This window comes from Ailuropoda melanoleuca, chromosome 14, assembly GCF_002007445.2.
Source record: "Ailuropoda melanoleuca isolate Jingjing chromosome 14, ASM200744v2, whole genome shotgun sequence".
NCBI classification, from domain to species: domain Eukaryota; kingdom Metazoa; phylum Chordata; class Mammalia; order Carnivora; family Ursidae; genus Ailuropoda; species Ailuropoda melanoleuca.
The window spans coordinates 87872665-87878664 of NC_048231.1; the positions used below are offsets into that span (position 1 = coordinate 87872665).

Consider the following 6000-nt stretch of genomic DNA (forward strand, 5'->3'; position numbering starts at 1 on the left):
CCCCCTGGAGTTATGCAATTCACACTTGACAAAACTGTAAGTGGAGTCCCTGTTTCACCAAAGCTAATCCTAGTTCTTTCCTGAATTTCAGCAGAAACATGAGCTTTACCCAAAGTAAGGAGCCCAGCAGATTCCAGCTTTCTTGTCCTGTGGGCATCACACCCCTCAAGTAGGAAGGAGGAAAGGGGCTGGTGTTAGAGCTTCCTTCTGCTTCCCCCACTGAAAGAGCATCGTCCAAACCCTTAGCTCGTTTCTATGAACTAGTGGTATTTTAAGTGAGTCAATTCTTTGTTGTACGTGACCATCCCATGCATTGTGACCATCCCATGCACTGTGGGACACTTGACACTCCAGCAACCAGGCACCAAATGTCACAGATATCCCCTAGTTGTTGTGGAAAGGAAAAACATCCCTCCCACATTTCCAAATGTGCACTCAGATGCTAGTGTCCCCGCACCCATCACAGTCAAGGATCCTATGATAGTATGTTTGTATCTGTTTCCACCTCCAAATTTCCCTGTCAGGAGGGCCGGCACCTTATATTACACAAATTTACATCCCCCGTGCCCAGCACAGTACCCAGTGCTAGAATACCAGTCATTTGATCTGAATTGAAAAAGCCCTGCAAGACTGGATGGGACACGTAGCCCACCAGGATGCACACTTGCCCAAAGGACAACTGGAGAGCACCCCCAGCTCGCCTACTGGGAGAGAACCCTGGCAGCTCACCTTTGCCAAAACTCACAGCGCCTGGTCCTTTAAAAGCTCCTCTTCCATGGAGGGCATCTGCTTGCACCCACTTGGCGTAGTCACCACCTACAGAAGCAGTGTTCACAGCCCATCCCACTCCCTCCACGAGCAAGTCACAGGTTGCCTTTCTCTTATGCCTGGAGAGCAGGATGGCCTGCCTCCTGCACAGGAAGAGAAGAACAGGGCAACATTTGTGCTGACAAATAGAAATATTGAGTCACTCATTTAAAACACACACACACACACACACACACACACACACACACACACACACACAACAGTTGAGGCGGGGAAGTGCTGGATCAGGATTTCTGCTCCACATTTTAACGCAGTGTTTTCGAGTTTCTCAATGCATTTCTTTCTTAGTCTACCGAAACCTCTGTGGAGTCGGTAGGACTGGCGTAGCAGGGTTGGCTGTCTACCCACCAGCTTTGTTCTTTATCAACTGACCGCTGTTTTGTTCAGGTGCCCACTCATAAGAAAAATGATCCTATTTCCATCTCAGGTATCGGTTGAAGTCAGAGTTTGGCAAAGGACAGCCCAGGACCAAATCTACCCTGCCCATCCATGTTTGCATTGCCCGGAGCTAAGAATGCGTGATGGCTGATTTTGTGTCAGTTTGGATAGGCCACAGGGCCCAGATATTATGGCAGATATTTCTGTGAGGGTGTTTTTAGATGGGATTTATATTTAAATGGGTAGACTTTGATTACAGCAGATTAGCCTCCATAACGGGGGTGGGTCTCACCCAATCAGTTGAAGACCTGAAAGACTGACCTTCCCTGAACAAGAAGCAATTATGCTACCAGATGGCCTTTGGCCCTGAACTGCCATAACAGCTCTCCCCCTGGGTTGCTAGGCTGCTGGCCCACCCTGCAGATTTGGGACTTGCCAGCCTCCATAAATATATGAACTAATTCCTTAAAATAAATTTCTCTATACATAGATACACAGATACATAGAGAGATACATAGATAAACACACACACATACACATATATATACATACACCTTCCTATTGATTCTATATCTCTGAAAAACCCTGTCTAGTACAGAATGGTTTTTAAATTTTAAAATGTTTATATGTCTTCGAGTTTGCCTCATGACCAGAAAAGCCTAAAATATTTACCAACTGGCCCTTTAAGGAAAAGTTTGCCAACTACATCAATCTTCTTCATCCTGTTCACCTTGCCAGTGATTCGTTTAAAAATGGTGTCAGTCTGACCAGTCAGATAGAAGGGAAGTTCTCCTAGTGGCTTATGGGAAAGGCTTCTTCGCTCACAAGAAGGAATAACCAGGTATGATGGCTGGAACTGCTGCAGCCATCCTGCAGACATGAGGCCAGCCTGCCTAGGCACAAGGCCGCCTCATGAGGATACCAAACCAAAAGACGAAAAGGGTCCCTATGGCATTAATGGAGCTATGGTGTGAACACCCTATCTCAAGACTTCTCGTGATGTGAGACAACAAATGACCTTAATGTTTATGATGCCTGAGTCAGAGTTCTCGTCACTTGCAGCAAAACACATCCTGAGAGATCCATCTTCAAAGTGAAGAGTCAGAGAGGTTTCATTTCTCTATCAACCGTCCCCAGGTAGTTGGGGACAAGGGCTGGAGCTAGAACACCATCTTAGCAAAACTTAAGAAGTCTGAAGTTGCAAGCAATGAGACAAAGTGTGGTTTCTCATGAATGGACCGTGAGTAGCTAAGTAGATTCAGCTGAATTAATTCTAGCAGGTGCTTTGAGAGAGCTGTTTCGTAACAAATAAAGGCTCCACCCACCTTACTTGCATTTATTTTATTTTGTGTTAAATCTCCAAGGGACCAAATCATTGATATTTTCCCAAGAAAAGGAATCTTATAAAAATGCCAAGCTGTTTCTGTGCAAACAGAGGAGATCCACATTCCTGGTCCTACCATACTGTTTTTTGCTTGTTTGTTTGTTTCCTATTCCTAAGGCAAACAATTCAACTTCACTAGCTCCTGCTGCATGGATACGCTACTGGGTAAGTATTACTGTTCCCTTATATTACTTCGATAGCCATGTTCATGCCATGGGGTATACATTCACCAAGTGATAAACCCTCACTACAATCCTCCTCGTGGTTTTGTAAAAGATTTTACTGTCCTCATGTCCTCGATGGAACAGAAGACGGTAAAGGAATTTTTGCAGACCCTGCAAGGTGCAGCCTACTTCATCCAGTGCCACGTGAAGAACAATGATTGGCTCCCTCGAGCCAAAGCTACCACTTTGGGGCCTCATTCTTCAAAGAATTGCCTCCTGCCCTCCAGCCGGTGTGTTTGTAGAGAGCTCCCTATGTCATCCAGGTGAGTCAGGATCAATACTCTCAGTCCACCGCCTCCCACATAGAGAACTCTGAGATGTTACAAAGACTCGGCTTGCCTTTGCAGCTGTGATGGATTCTTGGACATTTTCCTAGTCCAAGAACTAAAGAGAAACCCAAAAACTTTATAACCAGCCCAGCTTACAGCCCTAGTTTTTTTGTATTTCAAATCATCTCAGACTCCTGTCCTTGTGGTTTTTGAACGGTCTTATAATTGAGCCCAGTCTTTAAAATGATGGACTCTGGGGCGCCTGGGTGGCGCAGTCGTTGAGCGTCTGCCTTCGGCTCAGGGCGTGATCCCAGCGTTCTGGGATTGAACCCCACATCAGGCTCCTCCGCTAGGAGCCTGCTTCTTCCTCTCCCACTCCCCCTGCTTGTGTTCCCTCTCTCGCTGGCTGTCTCTCTCTGTCAAATAAATAAATAAAATCTTTAAAAAAATAAAATAAAATGATGGACTCAGATATAAGAGATTATGATCCCAGGAGCAGAAGGAGCTTCTATGGTCTTCTGACTCCAACCACGTCTCCTACACTCATCCCATCCAATAATTCCATCTCTGCCTCAGCACGTCAAGAGGTCGTTGCTAGAAAGTTCTGCCTAACATCAGAACAAAAATCTTTCTTCTTGCCCATTTCACCCACAGGTTATAGTTCTTCCAGAGGGTGCTGAATGTTAATTGTAGACAAAATCAGTCCATATCAAAACAACCCATTGTTAATGATGTTAGAAAGGAAACCAGGCTCCTTGGGATGGCAAAGCGAACCCCCTGTGATTGTCGTGGGAATGCAGAACAAACACATTTCCTCTTTCACAAGACGGGCTCTCAGATATTTTAAGACTGCTACCTTGTAACCCAGAATTTTCTCTTCCCCATGCTAAACATCCCCAGTTCCCTCAGCCTTAAATCAAGGAGCCTGGGTCCAAATCAGCTCATGGGTTTGACCATTATTCTCCAAATAAACCCCTGGAAGTAAAAGCAAGTTCACTGAATATTAATATCCCTAAATCCATGTGTTCTGTAACTTTCCATTGAAGAGCACTACTTTTTAAGGCTTATTTTTTATGTACCTTTGGAAAAATAAATACAAATTCAATTATGCTCCTATGGTTCTATTTGTTTGAGTCCCTACCTCCTAGAAAATCCCCGCATCCCTGTGACGGTCGTGAGGGTTTGCTTTGCCATCCCAGGGAGCCCGGTTTCCTTCCTAACATCATTAAGAATGGATTGTTTCAAAATAGGATGATTTTGTCTACAATTAACACTCAGCGTTTGATTTCTCATGCATGTTAAACACTGTCACATCTATTTAAAAATAAGTAAATACCCATTACTATGTGTGAACATCTTACAAGCGAATCTAAAACTTCCATGGCAAAGGAAGGTGCTCAGAAGGCTCAAAGGCCAATTCGAACCAACACTGAGAAGGAAGGATGAGTGTCTGGGTCTTGAGAGTCCCTGTAACCAGGGATTCATTGAAGGAATAGCCCTTCGATTAAGATCACAAACCAAGAATTAATCCATCAGGACCTCCTATGTGCTGTGCAAAATTGTAACTTGGAGTGGAATCGCAGTATAAACAAGTCTGACAGGAGCCTAACCTTGAGTTTACTATCAAGTTGATAGGCATGCATTGACAACGTAAGGCTGTGCCTACTAATACGTGGAGCAGAGAGAAAGTACAGAAGTTTCACAAAAGAGAAAGACACATAACACGAGTGCTTACTCTGTGCTCACTGTCCTGCAGACATCATCTCCTTTACACTATCCAGCAGCTTGAGCTTCGTATCACGGGTCCGTTCAGAGGTGAGAGAAGTGAGTTAATGCCAGATGGTGGTACACAGTCTCAGTCAGGTCTTCCTAGGACAGGGGAGAAAAAGACGCTAAAACAAAATTGCAAGATTAAAAACTTCCCCTGTGAGTAGTTCCCAGAGCTAAAAAGATGGCACTGAACAGCAAATATTTGAGCAGAGCAGTGAAGAAGGTGAAGAAGGAATGGTGTGGCACAGAAGGGAGATGGGGGGCTTGGGAACCGCATGCAGGTGGCATCAGGCTGGAAAGTGCCCTGAGAGAGATGTCCCCAGGGACTATTTAAGGAGAAGAAAATATCACTTGGTCAAATGGGGAGGTCAGGGTAGGGCAGTTTGGGGCTCTGTTCTCCCACTCCACGGGAGCGCTGGCTCTTGACCTCCTGAGTCCCTAGAATCAGAGTGAGACGCGACCTTAGCCTTCTCCTAGTCCAGCCCTTCATTTTGGAGCCAAGGCCTCGATGGTTCTGGAAAGTTAAAGAATGCGTCAACATCACCCTGATAGTCCTGCTTGGGCTGGGATTCATGCTCACTCCATTCTCTTCCCACTAAACCACACCCTCTGCAAATCAGATTTCTCAGCATCCCCATTTTCTCCTGCTATTCTCTCTGTTTTCCACGTAAAGGAGGGGCTGGCAGCGTCCCATCTGCACACTGAAACCAGTAGCACTTCATGCAAAAGCCTCTTCGATTGTCATGGCACAAAACTCACGGGCTAAGGGAAATAAGCCCTGTGCAGAAGTAGCTATAAATAAAAGCCCCAAACTAGTGAAAGTTTCTAGATCTCCTTTTTATTTAAATGTTCCTCATTTATATGCAACCAATTCACAAAAGCCCACACACCAATCTGTAACGCACCTGGTATTGTGAGGAATTGCCAGTTTGGTGGTGTCGTGCTTTTTTCCCCCACAATAAAAACTGCACAGTGTCATGTCCTTAGGGTACATCAGTCCCCTTTCCTGCTTCTTTAATGAATCCCCCAAAGAGTTAGGTGTATAAAATACGCCCCAAAAAATGAGCTCTATTTATTCCCTATCATTGTAGGAACACCTGTCCAGGTACATTTTTAGAGAGTGGGTTTGTCCAATAGCTATCTCTGG

General features: G+C 45.1%; 1 long non-coding RNA gene across 2 annotated transcripts in view; it reads right to left on the minus strand.

The window, feature by feature from the left end:
- LOC117796053 overlaps positions 1 to 5591 on the minus strand; it is a 77131-nt gene extending 71540 nt beyond the window's left edge. The window contains exons 1-2 of one of the 2 annotated variants that reach the window (XR_004620394.1): positions 4819 to 5591; positions 730 to 911 (exon numbers count right to left, since the gene is read on the minus strand). This is a non-coding gene — a long non-coding RNA (uncharacterized LOC117796053). The remainder of the gene's footprint in view (positions 1 to 729; positions 912 to 4818) is intronic. The other variant, XR_004620395.1, reaches the window with a different exon arrangement.
- Between the last annotated feature and the right edge of the window lie 409 nt (positions 5592 to 6000).